The sequence below is a fragment of the Coregonus lavaretus genome, assembly GCF_964263955.1.
Source record: "Coregonus lavaretus genome assembly, chromosome: 1".
NCBI classification, from domain to species: Eukaryota; Metazoa; Chordata; class Actinopteri; order Salmoniformes; family Salmonidae; genus Coregonus; species Coregonus lavaretus.
The window spans coordinates 20,668,270-20,692,226 of record NC_139988.1 but is presented as its reverse complement, the minus strand read 5'-3'; the positions used below and the strand labels follow the sequence as shown (position 1 = coordinate 20,692,226).

At 46.3% G+C, this 23,957-nt stretch overlaps 1 pseudogene across 1 annotated transcript; it reads right to left on the bottom strand.

Annotated features, from left to right (window-relative positions):
- Positions 1 to 350: 350 nt before the first annotated feature.
- Positions 351 to 23,689, bottom strand: LOC311126413 (pre-mRNA splicing regulator USH1G-like; annotated as a pseudogene). Its single transcript has 6 exons — positions 23,526 to 23,689; positions 15,253 to 15,478; positions 10,498 to 10,728; positions 10,079 to 10,240; positions 9,307 to 9,874; positions 351 to 489 (listed from the first exon to the last, which is right to left on the bottom strand). The product of its transcript is annotated as a pre-mRNA splicing regulator USH1G-like (transcript).
- Between the last annotated feature and the right edge of the window lie 268 nt (positions 23,690 to 23,957).

Genomic DNA, 23,957 nt, shown 5'->3' with positions numbered 1-23,957 from the left:
AAATTTGCTAATAGACCAATAAGAAAGAGAGTTCCAAACCTCTGCCAATAACAGCTCGTTTTCAGATTTCCCCTCCCCACTCCCAGACAGTCCTAGCAAAATTGTTCCTAAGAAGCTATTTGTTTTCTTTTTGACCATTTTGATTGAAAATAATCACAGTAAGGTACTTAATTGTTACCCAGAAATGATTTGATATTGAGATTTTAAAAAAGGCATTTGGCCTTTAAAGAGTCTACTGTACTGACCCTCAGAGCTCAGTGTTCTTTATTCCCTCTACTGTTTGAGGCATGTGTAGGCTATCAAAGTAAAGTGCTTTGCCTGTCATAGAATTCATATAGTAATACTAACCTTCAGAGCTCAGTGTCCTCGATGCCCTCTGGTTCCTTCAGGGTGTCCAACCGTCTCTTTCAGGCCTCTAGCAGCCTCTTCCTGGGTCCCAGGGGGGTGCGTATGGAGGTCAGATCCTGGTCCGAGTGTAGCCGGCGCGGTCTGCTCGTTGCCGACTACTGCGTTGTGTTCCGGTGCACTGAAGACAAGACACTGGCATACTTGAAGGCACTTTATTGTGTACAACTCTCTCAATCTGTTCAACATCAAGGAGAGAAAATGTTCAAAACTCTACCCTCGACCAGAATCCGCCTCTCTCAGTCGAGTAGAATGCAGACTCAGTATAATCACATTCAAAAATCCAAGGAATAAAATACAACATAATTGGAAAATAAACATCGCATCTGGTGTATATCTTATGCATGTGTCATATTGCATGTTATCTCTGCCAAAAACTCTGAGCTTTTAGCCTTTACATTAATACTGTGCAACATGACATAAACCATCTTTCAAATAGGTAATACATACAGTAATATGCACGAAGCAACATGTAATCCTTCACATTTGAGCTTTTCAGTGCCATTAAACACTAATCAATACATGAAAACATTTTAAATGAACACATATTTTTAACCTGATATAGGGAATACATACCTGTTCAACATCAAGGAGAGAAAATGTTCAAAACTCTACCCTCGACCAGAATCCGCCTAACATAAAAAAACAACTGAAACGTGGGCTTCAACACAAGAGGATAGAATGACAATCGCTAACTTACAGCTAAACAAAACACGAGGTTAGCTAAGTTAGCAATTTCTCAAACTCTCAAAAATAGCTAAATTCACGACACAGCTTGATTAAATGTATGTACACTCATCATATAATATACATACAAGTTACTATGTGCACTGAAACGTTTTAGTTTGAACAGGTATATCAAGTTTATATCACGCCGAAGTGAACACATACCTCTCTCAGTCGAGTAGAATGCAGACTGAGAAAAGCATGAGACAACTCCGCATATAACCAAATCAACACTCTAGAGGGCGCACTTACACAACTAACTCTCCCAATATCTGTAAACTACACGAAATGCTGAACAATACAATATTTTGGTGAAATCAACTCACAAAATAAAATAAAAAAATAGAAAATGAACGGTTGCAAAAATCTGTAATTCTTTGACCTGTTACATTCACCCCTCTTTCATTTCACCAAAATCCTTCGCACGTCGAGGGTGGAAAATAACCAAAAACATATAGAATAAAACTCTTGTCCACTTGGTCCAAGATAGCCCTGGGACTCCATTTCCCATATACAGCGCATAAAGCTACTTACAAAGTAAGTTAAAAGAAAACAGCAGTTGATCAGGCTACTGCCCCTTCTAGTGAATATGATGCCTTATACACCATATGAGATCTTGGAACACTTTCCCTCCAATATGAACATCTCATGACCCAGGTCATACCACTGGTAATAAAGAAAAATATCTTAATCTCAAAAATGTATCTAAAATAAAGAACGGAAAGACAGTGACCTTCTGACTCCTGTAACAAAACCCTTGGTGAGTGGTTTTTGCACCATGTTCTCTATCAAGCGATCGACTGCCTTAACAACCCTGCCAGTACGTGTTCTGACAACCTGACTTTCAAACCCTTGTACTTGGGAGGGTATCAGTCAGTGTAACAGGTGAATTGATGTCCGAAGACCCTGTCTCATCTAAGTCAGGAACATCAATTGGGGCAACAGAGTCAGTGTCAGTCATGTGCAAATCAGGGGGGTCACTGGAATCCGACAAGTCTCTCACAGGTGAGTATTCATTTTCCCCTTGGCCTCTGACCTCTTTAGACTGGGCTCTCGTGGGTGTCAGTTGAACAGACTTCCTGGACAGAGAGTGGGGCATCTCATTCTCCATCTCAGACTCATCAGCTTCTCCAATAGACTCAGAGTCAGAGGATGCGTTTAACCACGAACATGTACGGTCCTCAGAAGCATCTACTGCTAGGCCACTCAAAGCATCAACAGAAGGAGGCTGAAACTCACTGGCCACATCCGAGGCAGCTCCATTCGTCTCTTCATCGCTTAGTTCTGGCATGGGCAAGAAGCTCACGTCCAACATCAAATTCCGATGAACAACTTTTGTTTTCCCACTTTCGTCTCTGACTTTGTAAACGTGAGTCTGAGGGTTCCGGTCTATGATGGTATGCATAGTGGCTTCCCACTTATCCGCTAACTTCCTCTTCCCTCTCTCTGCTTTATTAGCTAACAAAACTCGGTCGCCAACGTTCAAGTGGGTTCCACGAACTCTCTTGTTGTAGCCATCAGCTTGATGTTGCTGTCCTTTCCTCGCATGCTGCTGAGCTATGTCGGCAGCCACATGGAGGTTCGCCATCAGTTTCTCTGCATAGGTCTTATAATTCACCACGACTGGATCCCTCAAGACTTGTTTGAAGACCATGTCTACTGGGAGTCTGGGGACTCGACCATACATCAAATAGAATGGAGGATATCCAGTTGTTTCATGAGTGGTGGCATTATATGCAAAAGTCAAAGTCTGTATCTGTTGGACCCAGTGTTGCTTAGCTGTCAGGGGTAGGGCACGCAACATACTGCCAAGTGTCCTATTGAACCTTTCGGTTTGCCCATTTCCCATGGGATGGTATGCTGTTGTGTGTGTTTTCATAATCCCTGTGAGGCTGAGGAGTTCAGCTATGAGTTTGCTTTCAAAATTGGCCCCTTGATCAGAATGTATTCGCTCTGGGAAACCGTAGATGCAGAATACGTTATCCCATAACTTCTTTGCTATTTGCTTTGCAGTTTGGTTTATGCAGTGAAAGGCATGAGCCAATTTTGTAAAGTGGTCTGTTATGACTAACACATCGACAGATCTTTGCTTACAGTCCTCAGCACTCCAAAAATCAATGCACACCAGCTCTATGGGTGCCGAAGTGCGAATGCTCTCCAAGGGAGCTCGGGCAGCTGGTTCAGGGGTCTTTGCAAGGATACAGCGTTGGCAGCATTTCACATATTCCTTGATGTCTCTTCCCATTTGCGGCCAGAAGAAACGCTGTCGGGCGAGGTGTGCTGTTCTAGCCTGCCCTTGATGCCCAGCGAAATCATGCACACCAGCGAGAGCTTTGGCCTTCAAGCTAGCAGGCAGCACAAACTGATACCTCTTCTCTCTGCTTAATGGGTCTTTGGTTACCCTATATAGGACTCCGTCCTGGACTTTTAGATGATGCCATTGCTTGCACAGTGTCTGGGTCGTAAGAGCTAACCTCCTCCTCCCTCGCCTAGGTGGTGGCTCACCCCTCTGAATGAGTGGCAGGACTTCCCTGATAACTGGATCTATTTCCTGGCTGTGCCTCAGCTCGCCGATGGAGAGGGCTGGAAGTGTGTCTTGTTCTGAGGGCACCGCCTGGGGAAGAACATTGAGAAACTGTGTTGCTCTTATCTCTGCTCCCCTTTCCCACTCTACATGAGCTTCACAAGCAGATTTCACATGAGAGGGTTCTTGACTGCCGGCCAGCCTGTCTTGAGTGGGGTCCATAGTTACACAGCACCCTGCATCATGTGCCTGGAGACACTGGGTCTTATTCCGGAAGAGATCTTGGACTTTCTCCTCTTTGGTTCCCTCCGCCTCGGCCAAAAGACTTTCATAGGGCTCACTGATCAACCTTTGGCTCACTGATTTAGCAAACGGATCTCTACTCAGGGCATCTGCCACAATGTTCTTTACCCCAGGAATGTGTTTGATACTGAAGGTGTATGGGGAAAGCTTTGCCACCCACCTCTGTTCGCAAGCGTCAAGTTTTGGTTTGGTCATTATATAGGTCAAAGGATTATTGTTGGTCCACACTGTAAAAGTGTGGCCTTTCAACCAGTGGCTGAATTTTTCACAAACACTCCATTTGAGCGCCAAGAACTCCAGTCGGTGAGCAGGATACCTCTTTTGTGAGCCAGTGAGGGTCTTGCTGGCAAAGGCGATCGGGCGTGCCTTCGTTTCTCCTTCTGGTATCTGGGACAGAACTGCCCCAAGGCCATCAAGAGACGCATCAATGGACAGAACCAAGGGCTTAGAAAAGTCTGGATGGCTAAGGACCACACAATTCAGGAGCTTCCCCTTAAGGCCGGCGAAAGCGGAATCGCAGTCAAGGGTCCAATCCGCAGGTTTGAGCTTTCTGTAGACTCCCGCATTCTGACTGTACTTCCCGGCCTTTCCTCTCCGTTTCTGGCCAGCTGTGAGAGCAAACAGGGGTTTTGCGATGGAGGAGCAATTTGGTATGTAGTGTTGGTAATAAAATACCATCCCCAGGAACGACTTCACTCTGTGAACTGAAGGAGTGCAGCCATCATCTTCCATCAAGTCCCTCTTTGACATTTTGGTGATGACCTCGACCTTCTCTGGGTCAACAGCAACACCGTCACTGTCAACGATGTGTCCGAGAAACTTCACAGATCTCCGTAACAGATGGCATTTTTTTGGACTCAACTTTAGATTGTGCTCCTGTAACCTCTGGAAAACAACCTCTAATCTGCTGAGGGCCTGCTGTTCATTGGGGGCAAATATCAAGAGATCATCTTGGTAGCACAAGAGACTGCTGAAGTTAAGATCGCCAAAGATACTCAGCATCATCCTCATGAAGGACGCTGGACTGTTGCAAAGCCCCTGTGGCATTCTGTTATACTCGTGCAGGCCTAATGGTGTTGTGAAGGCGGTATACTTTTTGTCCTCCTCATGCATGGGCAAGTTATAAAATCCAGACGTGAGGTCCATGGTGCTGAAGACAGCATTACCACCAAGGGCAGCCAAGCAGTCCGATTGATGGGGCAAAGGATGAGCATCCTTGATAGTTCTTGCATTCAGCCATCGAAAGTCTGTGCATATCCGGAGGTCGCCATTTTTCTTCCAAACCATCACGAGTGGAGAAGCATATTCACTCATTGATTTCCGTATGATTTCCTGTTCCTCCATCTCGGTGAGAACTTGGCGCAGCTTTTGATAGTGGGCTGGCGGCACTCTGCGATATGGAAGACGGAAGGGACGGTCGTCAGTGAGGCGGATCCTATGGGCAAAGCCCTTGGCTTCTCCACAGTCAAGATGATGCTTTGAAAATATATCCTGATATTTCTCCAGCAATGTCACAAGTTGGAGCTTGGTGGAGGGGCTCGCTTCACAATGATCAATGTCGACATTTCCTAGACCAGACTTCTGCAGTCTGTCTTTCAGGTCACCGTTGTCGTCCTGTTTCACATGAGTCACTCTAACAGAGCCAGCATCACTCTGACAGGAACCCTGGAACAGTGTGAGATCTTCAGCTGCAACACAAGTAGAGACGTCCGCAAGCTTGCTGTTCCTTTTCAGTGTGAGTGGTTTGTCTGAGATATTAGTGATTTTCATGGGAGTCCAGCCATCTCCCCATAGCGGTGTTACCACTCTCCCCACCATAATGCCCCGAGGCACACACCTGGAGGTTGTAGGCTCCACCATAACTGTACTCCCAGGTGACTTGGGCATATTACTTGGCAGTCTTCCCCACAGCAGGTACTCTTGTTTGGGAAGGAGAGTCACCGCCTGAGTTAGCTTCACTGTCCCTACTTTTCCTGGCACATCTTCACCCCTCCATCTTGTGAGACTGGTCATCATTTCTAGAAACTGTTCGCCATCTGGAGACCCTTTTGTGTTGCTCGAGATAAGTGTCCAATAACTGTTCTCGTTTTTCAGCTGATGCAGTACACGTTTCAACATGTTGGTGCCTACTATTATGTAGTCTTTCTGACCAGTGATCACCAGAACTGGGACCATGCACTTTACCCCATACAGACTTAGTTCCATGTCATACATGCACTTGGGGCGCACTTGTACACCTCCACAGCCAACAAGGATGATATGCTGTGAGAGTTCTTGATGTGGGGTCAAGACGCTATCCGATAGTAGTCTCTGCTCTGCCTCTTCACTTATCGTGCAGGCCATTGAGCCTGTATCGAGGAGCCCTTGCAACTGAGCACAGCCATTAACTGTCACCTTTGCGTGAAATAACTCACCGAACGTCTCAACTCTGTGAATATTCTGAACAATTACTGTGCAATTATCAGACATTGCTTTACAGACATTGACATACATCTCCTTCAATTCTTCACTTTCTTCAAGGGTTGAATCTTCAACGCTCACACATCCCCTTTCCGTATGTGAGCTATCTAGTTTAAACTGGCTCCACCTTGCTCAGAGTTAGGTGGTGTGTGCGCTAACTGTGGCTGAGCGTTAATTCTTGGCCGGCGCTGTTGGCATTCTCTCTTCCAGTGGCCGGGCTTGTAACAGCCCATACAGAGGTTTGCCTGTCTACAGTGTGCAGTAGCTGAGTGTTCGGCAGACTGACAGACTTTACATCTACTCTGAACAATGGCTGCTGGCCCCCTGCTTGGTGGCACGACTGCTGTTGTGTGTGCCGTCTGCTCTAGCACACGGTTCAGCAAGCCAATGAGAGACTGCATGCAGATGCTCTCTGTCTGAGGAGAGGATGGAAGCCCCATTGCCTTTGGGTAACCAGTAAGGTCTGTTGGGTTTTCAGCAGCGACTGTCTCTGTGGTTAATGCCTGAGCATGTGCACCAATGTTCTTTGGCCGATAAGATTTGGCTTAACACATTGTTCTAGCCTCTCTCTGATGTTCAACGAGGTGTTCCTGAATCTCATTTGCTGTCCACTTTTCAGCTGTTTTGCACTTTAGGACACTTGCAAGAGCGGGGTCGGGACAGTGTTTCACCAGCATCATTGTGACTTCGTGAGAGGGGTCCTCAATGTTTCGCCCCTGCCTTCTCAGACACTCATCTGCGACATCCACAGCCTTGTTCAAGCGTATCCAATAGTCCATGGGACTTTCTCCGGCCAGAGGAAGTGTGTTATAGAAATCTGCTAAAGGCATAGAGGAGTAGGTTAACTCACTGAAATGTTGTTTCAGAATATCAAAGACGAGCTTGGAGTTCTCAGCTGGCTGCAGCGATGGCATACTGCGCAGGGTAACTTTAACAATGTCTCTAGCCTTTCCCATTAGTCTTGACATTATCTCCTGGGAGTGCTCTTGCGGGTGTACACCCCTCTTATTCAGGTAAACGCTCATAATCTCTTCCCACTCATGCACTGTGTGTTTGTCTGTTCCATCACCCCTGAAGTACGGCGGCTCTTTGACATCTGTCTTCATGACTAACTTTACTCCTGTCATGTTCAAATCAGACTGTCCATATCCTAAGTTCAGGCTAGGCGTAGGAGTGGTTTGGTTATCTGCACTACCAACAGATCTCTGTAATTGGCTAGCAATGTTCTCTCCTATTTCATGAGCTAACTGTGTGATGAGACTCCCTAGGTCTGCAGAACTCACATGTGAACTAGACACTGGCTGACGTGGAGAATGTTCATCTGTTTGGGTGTGAGTGTGTGAAAATGCAAGACGGCCCACTGAACTAACGCTGCTTGCAATGTCTGGAGCATCTCTTAAGCTACGCATGTGTGGTGCGGGGGAATATTCATCAGTGCGTAAGCGTGTGGACGAGAGTACAGGTCTGCCTAGTATACCAGCACCCCTAACCGGCGTGTTCTCCACCCTACTCATAAACCTGCCCCTCCCCAGGCTTACCCCTGCAGCATCTCCAACACTAAATGGTGTCTGCGCATCCTTACCATCAGTCTTTTATTTTTTTTAATAGAAAGTTGTAATAGACTATGGTAATGATATGTGAATCACCAGAACATGTGAATATGAAAAATTTTTTGTCAAATGATAGAAGTAGCTGAGGTAGGCAATTAAGAGCTACAATTTACACATTAATGTTTGCCCTTATACTTGTCAACGTTCCGAAGAGGTTCCTACTCGTCACAGCAACCACCGGCGATCACCCTGGCGATGATCTGAAGCGAAGATATCCGGGTCACGGCACCAATGTAGCCGGCGCGGTCTGCTCGTTGCCGACTACTGCGTTGTGTTCCGGTGCACTGAAGACAAGACACTGGCGTACTTGAAGGCACTTTATTGTGTACAACTCTCTCAATCTGTTCAACATCAAGGAGAGAAAATGTTCAAAACTCTACCCTCGACCAGAATCCGCCTCTCTCAGTCGAGTAGAATGCAGACTCAGTATAATCACATTCAAAAATCCAAGGAATAAAATACAACATAATTGGAAAATAAACATCGCATCTGGTGTATATCTTATGTATGTGTCATATTGCATGTTATCTCTGCCAAAAACTCTAAGCTTTTAGCCTTTACATTAATACTGTGCAACATGACATAAACCATCTTTCAAATAGGTAATATATACAGTAATATGCACGAAGCAACATGTAATCCTTCACATTTGAGCTTTTCAGTGCCATTAAACACTAATCAATACATGAAAACATTTTAAATGAACACATATTTTTAACCTGATATAGGGAATACATACCTGTTCAACATCAAGGAGAGAAAATGTTCAAAACTCTACCCTCGACCAGAATCCGCCTAACATAAAAAAAACAACTGAAACGTGGGCTTCAACACAAGAGGATAGAATGACAATCGCTAACTTACAGCTAAACAAAACACGAGGTTAGCTAAGTTAGCAATTTCTCAAACTCTCAAAAATAGCTAAATTCACGACACAGCTTGATTAAATGTATGTACACTCATCATATAATATACATACAAGTTACTATGTGCACTGAAACGTTTTAGTTTTAACAGGTATATCAAGTTTATATCACGCCGAAGTGAACACATACCTCTCAGTCGAGTAGAATGCAGACTGAGAAAAGCATGAGACAACTCCGCATATAACCAAACCAACACTCTAGAGGGCGCACTTACACAACTAACTCTCCCAATATCTGTAAACTACACGAAATGCTGAACAATACAATATTTTGGTGAAATCAACTCACAAAATAAAATAAAAAATAGAAAATGAACGGTTGCAAAAATCTGTAATTCTTTGACCTGTTACACGAGCAGAGCAGCAGGGCCTCCAGGTCGATTTTCTTCCTCCTGAAGATGGGCATGAACTCCTCCAGGCTCTGGGAGGCCAGGAAGGTCTCCAGTGGTCCGTTCTCAGGCTCCAGCTCCTCGTCCAGGCCCACGTCAGCCTCATCCCAGGGCAGCTCCTGTAGGTTCCTATCTCTATTGCATCGTCCAGGCTGGGCTGGTGACGTGGGAGGTAGCCACGGAGACGAACGTTAGGGGCCCGGCCTATGGGTTCACTGCCAGCCACGGAACAGTCGTCCCGGGCTCCGATGCCGAAGAGACCGCCGGATATATAGTTCCGTTGGAACACCATGGTTCCGAGACCTGGCCGGGTGAACAGAGAGTCGCGGCCCGATTCGGCGCTGATCTCGGAGTAGGCGGCCTTGTGGAGGCCTGGGTCGCTGATGGCACGGGAGATGTGGGAGATGGTGTCGGCACGGTCGTCGTCATAATCGTCGTGGCCATCGTCATGGTGATTGTGGATGTCGCCGTGGTGAGGGAACATGTCCCGGATGTTGAGGCGCGAGCGGTCCTTGGAGTTGGCATAGGTGCCCTGTTGAAGGAACATCAATGAATAGGAATCCATTTTAATGGAGCGAACCCAGGTTTCCCACTAAGCCTGTGGGAAATGTAATGGGTTCTCCATTTAATGTTTGGGAGTATAGAGTGTGTTTATTTTTCTAAAGTTTACTTTCCATTAGTCAGAACCTCACCAACTGTTTTGGGTGTTGCGTCTCTGCCTAGCAAATTATTTTACCTGCTTGAGGAACATGACGTCCTGGCCTAGCTGAAGGCCAGACAGCGAGCGCACACTCTTTCTCCCATCCTCGTAGATCTTGAAGGTGCCGTCCACCTGTTTCTTCTTCTCTAGCTTCTTCTGAATCTTCGTCCTACCCTTGGCTGTGGAGTGTAGAGTGGCCTATAGAGAGAGAGGATTGCACAGATCGAAACGTGGACTCAGAGGACATTAACAGATAATTTACTAAATTAATGCAAGACATAGAATTTGACATTTGAATAATGCTGACATTTCCTGAGCTTACTCATGAATTCATTCATCAGGGTACATAAAACAATATCAAATGATTTACTCAAACTGCCATTGACTATCAAAATAATAGGAAATGCATTCATGAGAAATTGACAGTGAAGTAGCAGGGAAGAAATGCTTTTGACCTGTGAGTATGGCATATTGGAAGTGACTGTGTTGAACTGAGGAAGCTTGCGGTTTAGCGTGCTGCTGCTGTTATAACTAGTGAAGCTCATGGCGTCTGAGTTATCCGACGCTACACTCTCCTTCAGGAACTTCCTCTCCATCCGCTGGTGGTGTTTCTGCTGCATCTTCACACAGTCCTTTATCCTCCTTTCTGCCGCGCGGAATGCTCTGTCTTTCAGCTTGCTCACCAGCTTATAGGAGAGGTAGATTTATTTATTCACAATAAAAAATTCCACAAATACCACCATAGCAGTTTAGGCTATATGACGCGTCAAACTGAATTGCATGCAGGCTGTGGAATTGACTACAATTTAAAAACCAATTTAAATATAATATATTCTTTAACAACCTACTGGTTCAAAATGTGCATTTAGTAGTCTCAATAAAGATGACATAGGACTCTTCCTGCATATGTTCCTTCACAGCTAATTCTCCAGTGTTAAAATAAACAAAATAAACAGTGTTAAATCAACACTGAAAGTGTTGAGTCTGTGGATCCATATAGACACCGTAAGAGTGTTCAGTGTTTAACACTGCTTAGTGTAAAGCCTTATTCAAATATTTCCCATAGTCCCTTGCCTTTCAAGTAAATTGTAGAGTTACCACCCATGACTGTATTTGTCAGCGTCTGGGTGAAGTGGTGAAACGGAATCAGGCGCAGGACACAGAACTGATAAGTGTATGGCTTTACTGAACACAAAGTAAACCATAGCAAACCCTCCACGCAGGGAAGAGCAAAACAAACAGCTCAACAGACGACGTAACAATGAACAATCACGCACACACCCTGGAGGGACAACAGAGGTAATATAGGGAAACCAATTAGCCTAATGAGTAACAGGTGTGAATAATAAAGACAGGACTAGTGTGACACAGAAACATCGATCGGTGGAAGCTAGTACTCCGGTGACGACGAACGTCGAAGCCTGCCAGAGCAAGGAGGAGGGGCAGCCTCGGCTGTATCCGTGACAGTACCCCCCCCCCCCTCGGGGACGGCCAGGAGGACGCGGAGCAGGGTGAGTCGGATGACGACGATGGAACTCCCTTAACAAGGAGGGATCGAGGATGTCCCTCCTGGAAACCCAGCTCCGTTCCTCCGGACCGTACCCCTCCCACTCCACGAGATACTGCAGGCCTCCAACCCGACGCCTCGAATCCAGGATGGAACGGACCGAGTACACCGGTGCCCCCTCAATGTCCAATGGGGGCGGAGGAACCTCCCTCACCTCATTCTCCTGGAGCGGACCAGCTACCACCGGCCTGAGGAGAGACATATGGAACGAGGGGTTAATACGGTAATCAGGGGGAGCTGTAACCTATAACAAACCTTGTTCAACCTCCTCAGGATTTAAATGGCCCCACAAACCGCCGACCCAGCTTCCGGCAGGGCAGGCGAAGGGGCAGGTTTCGGGTCGAGAGCCAGACCCGGTCCCCCGGTGCATAAACCGGAGCCTCACTGCGGTGGCGGTCGGCACTCGCCTTCTGTCTCCTAATAGCCCTTTGCAGGCGTATATGGGCAGCGTTCCATGTCTCCTCCGAGCGCCGAAACCATTCATCCACCGCAGGTGCCTCGATCTGGCTCTGATGCCACGGTGCCAGGACCGGCTGGTAACCTAGTACACACTGAAAGGGAGACAGGTCAGTGGAGGAGGGAATTTTGTGCCATCTCTGCCCAGGGGATGTAAACTGACCAATCCCCCTGCCAGTCCTGGAAATATGACCTCAGAAACCTATCCACATCCTGGTTTACTCTCTCCACCTGCCCATTACTCTCGGGGTGAAACCCTGAGGTCAGGCTGACCGAGACCCCCAGATGGTCCATGAACGCCTTCCAGACCCTCGATGTAAACTGGGGACCCCGATCAGACACTATATCCTCAGGTACCCCGTAGTGCCGGAAGACGTGTGTAAACAGGGCCTCTGCGGTCTGTAGGGCAGTAGGAAGACCGGGCAAAGGAATGAGACGACAGGACTTAGAAAACCGATCCACAACAACCAGGATCGTGGTGTTACCTTGTGACGGAGGAAGATCCGTAACAAAGTCCACCGATAGGTGTGACCACGGCCGTTGTGGAACGGGGAGAGGTTGTAATTTACCTCTGGGCAGGTGTCTAGGTGCCTTGCACTGGGCGCACACCGAACAGGAAGAAACATAAACCCTCACGTCCTGAGCTAAGGTAGGCCACCAGTACTTCCCACTAAGACAGCGCACTGTCCGACCGATGCCAGGATGGCCAGAAGAGGGTGACGTGTGAGCCCAATAGATCAAACGATCGCGAACCTCAGACGAAACGTACACACGACCCACTGGACACTGGGGGGGGAGTGGGCTCCGTGCGTAACACCAGCTCGATGTCCGCGTCAACCTCCCATACCACCGGTGCCACCAGACAAGAAGCCGGAAGTATGGGAGTGGGCTTCCTGGTCCGCTCCTCTGAGTCATACAGCCGGGACAGAGCGTCTGCCTTAGCATTCTGGGAACCTGGTCTATATGATAAGGTGAACACAAAACGCGTGAAAAACATTGCCCACCTTGCCTGACGAGGATTCAGTCTCCCTGCTGCCGTATGTACTCCAGATTGCGGGGGTCAGTCAAAATGAAAAAAGGGTGTTTAGCCCCCTCAAGCCAATGACTCCACACCTTAAGAGCTTTCACAACAGCTAACAGCTCCCGATCCCCATGTTATAGTTTTGACCGCCGGGCTGAGCTTCTTCGAAAATAAAGCACAGGGGCGGAGTTTGGGAGGCGTGCCCGAGTGCTGAGACAGTACAGCTCCTATCCCAGCCTCGGACGCGTCCACCTCGACTGTGAATTGCAAGGAAGGATCCGGATGAGCCAGCACGGGAGCCGAGGTGAACAGCGCCTTCAGCTGACCAAAAGTCCTGTTCGCCTCAGCTGACCACTGCAGGCGCACCGGTCCGCCCTTTAGCAAAGAGGTTATGGGAGCTGCTACCTGGCCAAAGCCCCGGATAAATCTCTGGTAGTAGTTGGCAAAACCCAAAAATCACTGCACCTCCTTTACCATGGTAGGAGTCGGCCAATTACTCACGGCTGAAATGCGGTCACACTCCATCTCGACCACTGACTCTGACAAGCTGTATCCTAAGAAAGAGACGGACTGTTTGAAGAACAGACATTTCTCAGCCTTAACGTACATGTCATGCTCCAACAGTCTACCAAGCACCTTGCGCACCAGGGACACATGCTCGTCGCATGTAGCGGAGTAGATGAGAATATCATCTATATACACCACTACACCCTGTCCGTGCAGATCCCTGAAAATCTCATCGACAAATAATTGAAAGACTGAGGGAGCATTCATCAAACCGTACGGCATGACGAGGTACTCATAGTGACCAGAGGTGGTACTAAATGCCGTCTTCCACTCGTCCCCTTCCCGAGCACTGAGGTGACCATCCCTTAAGAGCCCTCTGTTGCCACGAAATACTGGGGTCATGGGTAGTTAGCCAGGGAAGCCCCAGCACCACAGGAAACGCAGGAGAATCAATAAGGAAGAGACTAATTCTCTCCTCATGACCCCCCTGCGTCTCCATCCGGAGTGGAACTGTGACCTCCCTAAACATACCCGACTCTAAAGGGCGACTATCTAGGGGACGTATGGGGAAGGGCACATCTAAAGGCAATATAGGCATCCCTAATCTATGCGCAACTAGCCTATCCATGAAATTCCCAGCTGCGCCAGAATCTACGAGCGCCCTATGCTGGGAATGTGGGGAAAACTCAGGGAAAATAGCATTTACCATCATGTGAGCAACAGGGAGCTCTGGGTGAGTTGGGTGCCTACTCACCTGGGATGGTCCACCAGAACCCTGCCTGCTGCCTCGATTCCATGAGGGTCCTCTCCTGCACCGGCCCGCAGTGTGTCCTCTGCAGCCACAGTTGGTGCAGGAGACCACCCCCTTGCTCGTTCTCTCCACCTCAGCACCTCCAAGCTCCATAGGTGTGGAGTCGGAAGTGCTGGGGGATGGACTGGAAGGACCCTGATCTGGACGTCCGCGGGTGGCCAACAGGTTATCCAGCCGGATCGATAAATCTACCAGCTGGTCCAGGTTAAGATTAGTGTCATGCTGCTGCCATTCCTGAGCAAGCTCTGCACTGGTGGTGCTGGACTTTCTTGGGCGCCCTGAAGCCTTCTTCACAACAATTGAACCTCTCTCCTTGAAGTTCTTGATGATCCGATAAATGGTTGATTTAGGTGCTTACTAGCAGCAATATCCTTGCCTGTGAAGCCCTTTTTGTGCAAAGCAAAGATGACGGCACTTGTTTCCTTGCAGGTAACCATGGTTAACAGAGGAAGAACAATGATTTCAAGCACAACCCTCCTTTTAAAGCTTCCAGTCTGTTATTCTAACTCAATCAGCATGACAGAGTGATCTCCAGCCTTGTCCTCATCAACACTCTCACCTGTGTTAACGAGAGAATCACTGACATGATGTCAGCTGGTCCTTTTGTGGCAGGGCTGAAATGCAGTGGAAATGTTTTTGGGGGATTAAGTTCATTTTCATGGCAAAGAGGGACTTTGCAATTAATTGCAATTCATCTGATCACTCTTCATAACATTCTGGAGTATATGCAAATTGCCATCATAAAAACTGAGGCAGCAGACTTTGTGAAAATTTCACTTTTGACCACGACTGTATATGGATCCACAGACTCAGAATTTGCTGTGTTGTCATTGCTCCTGACACCTCACCTTGGGGTTAAGGGCCGACTGCTTGGCGGCGATGGAGTCCAGGTACCGGACACAGTCCATGTGGCTCTTGGTGGCGGCCATGTCGAGGGGCGTGTGGTAGTCGTTGTCCAGGCACCACACGTTGGCACCGAACAACACCAGGAAGGACAGGCAGTTGTGGTGGCCGTTGGCGGCGGCCAGGTGGAGCGGCGTGTTCCCCCAGATATCACACTTGTCCGGGTCACCTCTGGGAGAGGGAGAGTATGGTAATAATATGGTACAGAGTACACAATAAAACGTACTTAGGCCTTTTACTCCTACTGCAACATCGGCCATCAATAACAGCTGTCGACAGAATAAGGACTCAAAATATTGGGTGCCAGTGTTTATGCCTAGGCTACTCCTAGACAAAAAATCATGCTCGATGGAGAACCATTTAATTATAGGAATAGGTGTAATCTGCTTCCGGGAAACTGGGCCACAGTGTACTTATGTGTGTGACACAGGGATTGCACAGATAATTATATTTCACTTCCTGCTTTGCGGGTCAGGGTCCCTCCCCTTCCTATGTTCCCCCCGTTGTGGTGTGATCAATAATTGACGGGGTGCAGGTGAAACATTACAGCGGTGTTACCATGTATTATTCAACACATGGACCAAGAGTCTTTTTTCTCACAGACACCTAGAGAAGCTGTGACCACACAGAGCCACAAGGTCAACACCAGTGCCATGTCCAGTTGCCAATAGTTGTCGAACGTGATTCCTTATTCTACATGCCAGAGAGGCATGTTTGTTTTACATAGCATACAGTGCCTTCGGAAAGTATTCAGACCCCTTGAATTTTTCCACATTTTGTTACGTTACAGCCTTACTCTAAAATTGATTAAATTGTTTTTTTCCTCGTCAATCTACACACAATACCCCATTATGACAAAGCAAAAACTGGTTTTTAGAAATGTGTGCAAATGTATTACAAATAAAAAATGGAAATATCACATTTACATAAGTATTCAGAGCCTTTACTCAGTACTTTGTTGAAGCACCTTTGGCAGCGATTACAGCATCAAGTCTTCTTGGATATGACGCTACAAGCTTGGCACACCTGTATTTGGGGAGTTTCTCCCATTCTTCTCTGCAGATCCTCTCAAGCCCTGTCAGGTTGGATGGGGAGCGTAGATGCACAATTATTTTTAGGTCTCCCCAGAGATGTTCGATCGGGTTCAAGTCCAGGCTCTGGCTGGGCCACTCAAGGACATTCAGAGACTTGTCCCAAAGCCACTCCTGCGTTGTCTTGGCTGTGTGTTTAGGGTCGTTGTCCTGTTGGAAGGTGAAGCTTTGCCCCAGTCTGAGGTCCTGAGCAGGTTTTCATCAAGGATCTCTCTGTACTTTGCTCCGTTCATCTTTGCCTCGATCCTGACTAGTCTCCCAGTCCCTGCCACTGAAAAACATCCCCACAGCATCATGCTGCCACCACCATGCTTCACCGTAGGGATGGTGCCAGGTTCCTCCAGACATGACGCTTGGCATTCAGGCCAAAGAGTTCAATTTTGGTTTCATCAGACCAGAGAATCTTGTTTCTCATGGTCTGAGAGTCTTTAGGTGCCTTTTGGCAAACTCCAACTGTCATGTGCCTTTTACTGAGGAGTGGCTTCCGTCTGGCCACTCTACCATGAAGGCCTGATTGGTGGAGTGCTGCAGAGATGGTTGTCCTTCTTGAAGATTCTCCCATCTCCACAGTGGACCTATAGAGCTCTGTCAAAGTGACCATCGGGTACTTGGTCCCCTCCTCTGATTGCTCTGTTTGGCTGGGCAGACAGCTCTAGGAAGAGTCTCGGTGGTTCCAAACTTCTTCCATTTAAGAATGATGGAGGCCACTGTGTTCTTGGGGACCTTCAATGCTGCAGAAATGTTTTGGTACCCTTCCCCAGATCTGTGCCTCGACACAATCCTGTCTCGGAGCTCTACGGACAATTCCTTCGACCTCATGGCTCTGACATGCACTGTCAACTGTGGGACCTTATATAGACAGGTGTGTGCCTTTCCAAATCATGTCCAATCAACTGAATTTACCACAGGTGGACTCCAATCAAGTTGTAGAAACATCTCAAGGATGAGTGGCGCAGTGGTCTAAGGCACTGCATCGCAGTGCTAACTGTGCCACTAGAGATCCTGGTTCGAATCCAGGCTCTGTCGCAGCCGGCCGCGACAGGGAGACTCATGGGCGGCGCACAATTGGCCCAGCGTTGTCCAGGGTAGGGGAGGGAATGGCCGGCAGGGATGTAGCTCAGTTGATAGAGCATGGCGTTTGCAACGCCATGGTTGTGGGTTCGATTCCCACGGGGGGGCAGTATAAAAAAAAATATATGTATTCACTAACTGTAAGTCGCTCTGGATAAGAGCGTCTGCTAAATGACTAAAATGTAAATGTAATGATCAATGGAAACAGGATGCACCTGAGCTCAATTTCGAGTCTCATAGCAAAGGGTCTGAATACTTATGTAAATAAGGTATTTCTGTTTTTATTTTTTATAAATGTGCAAAAATGTCTAAAAACCTGTCATGATTGGGTATTGTGTGTAGATTGATGAGGAAACGTTTTTATTCAATCAATTTTAGAATAAGGCTGTAACGTAACAAAATGTGGAAAAAGTCAAGGGGTCTGAATACTTTCCGAAGGCACTGTATATCTATCTGAACATTCCAAAACGTTCCGTCCTGCTGAACGCGCCCTCCCTGGCTGCTTTTCTTTACCCTGATTTCTACTTCCTGCCTGTTTGTAAAAACGGATCTATGATCAGGTCCCCCTCTGTCCATATAATCGTATTCATTATGATCTAAAAGGCCAAACTGATCCTGAATTAGCACTCCTACTCTGAAAATCTACATACAGGCCCAGATCCTGGCATAAGGTAGTCAATACAGTATCTGTCTTGTTTTACTAATTGTGAATATTCTGACCACTCCTACTAACACATTTGATCCTTCATGCATTTACAGGTTGAATGTGCATCGTCATCAATGTGCATCGTCATGTTTTGACTCTCCACCTACAGATTACATCTGATGGTCAATTATGCTTATAATAAAACACTTAGGAACGGCAACGAAATGCAGCACCCCATCAAGAAGGAATCACAGATCACACCTTGATTTCCCAAAACAGGTAATCTGACTATCAACAGGGCAACCAAGGGATCTGACCCAACAGTCAGCTAAGCCTACTCTATGGCCCAGTTACAGACCAAAACAACGGTGGTTGTTACATAATTAAAACACAGCCTCATCACTTTTTTGTTTTATGTATAATTTATTGGAAAATAGGCTACAGCTACTGATATCAAATATGCTCAATCTCTAATCTCTGTGGAATAGACACGGCTTGAATGTAGTTTTAACCAATCAGCATTCAGGATTAGACCCACCCGTTGTATAACGAAAATAATAATACACAAATAGAAAAAGCATAATTTGTATGAAATACATTACACAGAGCATCTCCATTCAGTGTTTATTAGTCCAAGATTATGTTAAATAATCTGGATCTGGTAAACCACCCAGACCTAGATGTTCAGCCTCATTATTTTCCTCTTACCTTCTAGCAGGCCCTCTGACCTCCACCACAGCTCTGGTCCTGTCCATCCTTAGCTCATCCACCTCCAGCCTGGCCCTGTGGTGTAGCATCAGTCCCCTGGGAGTGTCGTTAGAGGACCAGTCTGCCCGATTAGTCCTATCCATCACCCTGACCTTTCCTCTACAGCTAATATCTATGCTGTTAATAACCACTGCCGCTTCTCTCAGGCATCAGCCTCTACTGCGCTCTCCACACTTAATTACCACCATGCCTTATAAACCTGTCACTAAGGTCTTGACATATCCCTCGAGTCTCGACCATATCATCCACTACTCCTCCCCTTATACTCCTCTACTCTCTCTCCTCTGCATCTTTATCCCTTGAGTCTCGACTCTACCCTCCTCCTCTACTCTCTCTCCTCTGCATCTTTATCCCTTGAGTCTCGACTCTACCCTCCTCCTCTACTCTCTCTCCTCTGCATCTCTATCCCTTGAGTCTCGACCCTACCCTCCTCCTCATCTCTCCTGCTCTCCTGGGTGCTGTCTCAACCATTGTGGGTTGTCATGGGGAGTAACAGGGCTCTCTTAAATAGGGAGTAAATACTATACCCCTTCCATCCAAACCTGCTTTGTCCAGCACTTAAAGCTTCAACAAAAGGGAGGGCTTTTTGCCTGTACTGTACACAAAGGAGCTTTCGGTAGCTGAAAGAGTAGCTGACTTATCAAACGATAATATAGCCTTACTCCTAAATCCTGAGTCTCTCTTGTTTCCCATTGAAAGTCAGAAAGCACCATTGATAGATCACTGAGGGTGTACAGTGACATACAGTATACTGTAGGTCCTAAATAAAGTGACGTATGCCTAGTGGTTTATGTGGGACACAAAGAGTATAGCTGTTATCTGGCTAGTACCCTGCTACTGTAGCTCACAAGTATATTATATTATTATTATTTATAGTCCGTGGTAGCCTGCTAGCGAACAATGTGGTAAAAGTAGTGGGCCCTTTCAAAAGTTGATCTGATTGAAAACAGCATTTTCTTATGTAATTCAACTGGATGTATTACCTAGGGAGGGAGGCCCTGTGATACAGAATGTGATAAATTCATTCAACTCATTATCAAAGCTACCACCAATGAATGGGGGTCCACTCCACCCCTTCACCACTACTACTACTCATAGCCACAGGAAGTAGGGGTGCTGAGGGTGCTGCAGCAACCCCAGAAAAATCGAAATTAAATGTAAAAAAAAATATATATACACACTACCGGTCAAAAGTTTTAGAACCTACTCATTCAATGGGTTTTCTTTATTTGTACTATTTTCTACATTGTAGAATTGTCACGCCCTGGCCTTGAGAGGCCGGTTGTCTTTACTTGGTTTGGTCCGGGCGTGAGGATATATGTTAGAATTTCTATGTTTAGGATCTAGATGTGTATTTCTCGGTTTGGCGGGATGTGATTCCCAATCAGAGGCAGCTGTCGCTCGTTGTCTCTGATTGGGGATCATACTTAGGTAGCTCATTGCCGACTGTGTTTGTGGGATCTTGTTCCGTGTTTAAGCTTATATGTGTATAGCCTGAGGACTTCACGTTACGTTGTTTCTTGTTTTGTTTAATAAACATGTTTGCATACAACGCTGCACCTTGGTCTGACCCGTCTCTCAACGAACGTGTGAGTAACCAATGTAGTAACCAAAAAAGTGTTAAACAAATCAAAATATATTTTATAATTGAGATTCTTCAAATAGCCACCCTTTGCTTTGATGACAGCTTTGCACACTCTTGGCATTCTATCAACAAGCTTCATGAGGTAGTCACCTGGAATGCATTTCAATTAACAGGTGTGCCTTCTTAAAAGTTAATTTGTGGAATTTCTTTCCTTCTTAATGCATTTGAGCCAATCAGTTGTGTTGTGACAAGGTAGGGGGGGTATACAGAAGATAGCACTATTTGGTAAAAGACCAAGTCCATATTATGGCAAGAACAGCTCAAATAAGCAAAGAGAAATGACAGTCCATCATTACTTTAGGTCATGAAGGTCAGTCAACACAGAACATTTCCAGAACTTTGAAAGTTTCTTCAAGTGCAGTCGCAAAAACCATCAAGCGCTATGATGAAACTGGCTCTCATGAGGACCGCCACAGGAATGGAAGACCCAGAGTTACCTCTGCTGCAGAGGATAAGTTCATTAGAGTTACCAGCCTCAGAAATTGCAGCCCAAATAAATGCTTCACATAGTTCAAGTAACAGACACATTTCAACATCAACTGTTCAGAGGAGACTGTGTGAATCAGGCCTTCCTTGTCAAATTGCGGCAAAGAAACCACTACTAAAGGACACCAATAGGAAGAAGAAGAGACTTGCTTGGGCCAAAAAACACGAGCAATGGACATTAGACCGGTGGAAATTGTCCAAATTGGAGATTTCTGGTTCCAACCGCTGTGTCTTTGTAAGACGCGGTGTGGGTGAACGGATGATCTCCGCATGTGTATTTCCCACCGTAAAGCATGGAGGAGGAGGTGTTATGGTGTGGGGGTGCTTTGCTGGTGACACTGTCTGTGATTTATTAAGAATTCAAGGCACACTTAACCAGCATGGCTACCACAGAATTCTGCAGCGATACGCCATCCCATCTGGTTTGGGCTTATTGGGACTATCATTTGTTTTTCAACAGGACAATGACCCAACACACCTCCAGGCTGTGTAAGGGCTATTTTACATTGAAAATGGGTCGTGGATGGGTATTCCAGCATGACAATGACCCAAAACACACGGCCAAGGCAAAAAAGGAGTGGCTCAAGAAGAAGCACATTAAGGTCCTGGAGTGGCCTAGCCAGTCTCCAGACCTTAATCCCATAGAAAATCTGTGGAGGGAGCTGAAGGTTCGAGTTGCCAAACGTCAGCCTCGAAACCTTAATGACTTGGAGAAGATTGGGGTGGGACAAAATCCCTCCTGAGATGTGTGCAAACCTGGTGGCCAACTACAAGAAACGTCTGACCTCTGTGATTGCCAACAAGGGTTTTGCCACCAAGTACTAAGTCATGTTTTGCAGAGGGGTCAAATACTTATTTCCCTCATTAAAATGCAAATCAATTTATAACATTTTTGACATGCGTTTTTCTTGATTTTGTTGTTGTTATTCTGCCTCTCACTGTTCAAATAAACCTACCATTCAAATTATAGACTGATCATTTCTTTGTCAGTGGGCAAACGTACAAAATCAGCAGGGGATCAAATACTTTTTCCCCCTCACTGTATATATATATATATATATATATATATATATATATATATATATATATATAAAGTGTTTTTAACGGGTGCAATAAATCTAACTAACTGATTGGCTTAGTTTAGGATAATGTATATTTATCTTTGTGAAGCATAATTTATCTTTGTCAATCAATCAATGTACAAACACAGACATATATTAAAAATAAAAATAAATCAACCTGCAGTAGAGCATGCTGGGAAATATGATAATAATGAGTGTGGTTTTGATGGGACTGTTTTACTCTCCACAGTGTAAAACAATAACTTTGGTTATTAACACCAACGCTGGGGGTTATTTTACAACACTAAGTGTTAGCGTCACTCTTACAGAGTGAATTTAACTCCTGAATCAACACTATAAATGTTACACTGAAATCAACACTGGCCAATTTGCTCTGTGGGAAATATAGAAATAAGGCTGAATACATTCTCAAGTTGAATTGTATGTTCACTAAACCTAAAATTGTAAGTTCAGTGAACATACAATTCAACTTGAGAATGTATGTTGGTTCAGATATTCCCAAATGTTGAGCAAACTCACAATCCTATTGCAGCTGGTTGCCTTACAATTGTAAGTTGAATCAACATACTTTTTTTTCATTGTGTGTGTGTGAACGTGCTTGCGTGTGTGAGTGCATGTATAAGTACGTGGTCCTCTGTAGCTCAGCTGGTAGAGCACGGCGCTTGTAACGCCAAGGTATTGGGTTCGATCCCCGGGACCACCCATACACAAAAAAATGTATGCACGCATGACTGTAAGTCGCTTTGGATAAAAGCGTCTGCTAAATGGCATATTATTATTATTATTATAAGTATTCATGCCCCATGGTTGTGAATGGGTGTGTGAGAGAGTGATGGGTAGGCCATCCATCTGCCAGTGACCTTTGCCTTTAATTAGGCTGTTAAAATGGAGACAAAGAGCTGTCCATCACATCAACAGCACTGTTGGATGGGGTGAGGAGGGTCAAACCAGCATACATAAATCCTGAGCTGGCATTAACAGTCATTTGAATGTACATTTTGTTCCTAGATAGTAATCAGGGCTTGAACCAGCTGACTGGAGGTTTTAGTAGTCTTTTGTAGCTCAACGTCAGGATTGTGGGTTCGATTCCTGGGTCCACCTATAGATAAAATTAGCCAAATATCAAAGATAAGATCATATATCTACATAATAGTCACATCTCTAGCCTAGGCTATATATGGCTCTGACTACTGCCTTTTCAGATGGAAGGGAGATATGCACATTGCCAAGTTGCCTCTGCGCGCACCGCACTACCATGCGACAGTGACACCTCCACACCTGTTTGTTGATAGTTCAACAGGTAGACCAATTTGCAAAGGGGACAGCTGAGCAACATTTTAAGTTAGTTGCCTTGGTGCTGAGTTGCGAGAGAAGCTATTGTATGTGCTATAGGCTCTATCGGCTGCTTAGGAAACTTAACGAAACTTACCCTCTTCCCACAATGAGCCGGAGCGCGTCAAGGTTGCCGTGGTATGCAGCCCATAACGTCGGTGTCATTCCATCTTCATCCGGCGCGTTCAGCTCCTTCCGAGTAGCCTCTCTGAGTAGGTCCAGGTAGCCATCCCGGGCCGCCCGGTGGTACTTGTCGTTCATGGTGTCTATGGCTCCGGTAGCCTGGCTAACGGTCGCTTATTTGGCATCAAGGCGAAGCGCTTGCCCTCTGAAGGGGCAAGTTTGTCCTAAACGCGCGGGTTCCGTTGGGTCTTCGGTTGTTGCTTCCCTCGGGAAGGAGGTAATGACTACCGCGGACTGTGGAGAGAGAGAAGCCGGAGCGGTTGCCAGGGACAAAAACTAGGCAGTTGTCGAACAGGGAGGGGTTGACGCCTCCTAGACCTGTGCAGATCCTCGAGATCTCGCTGTA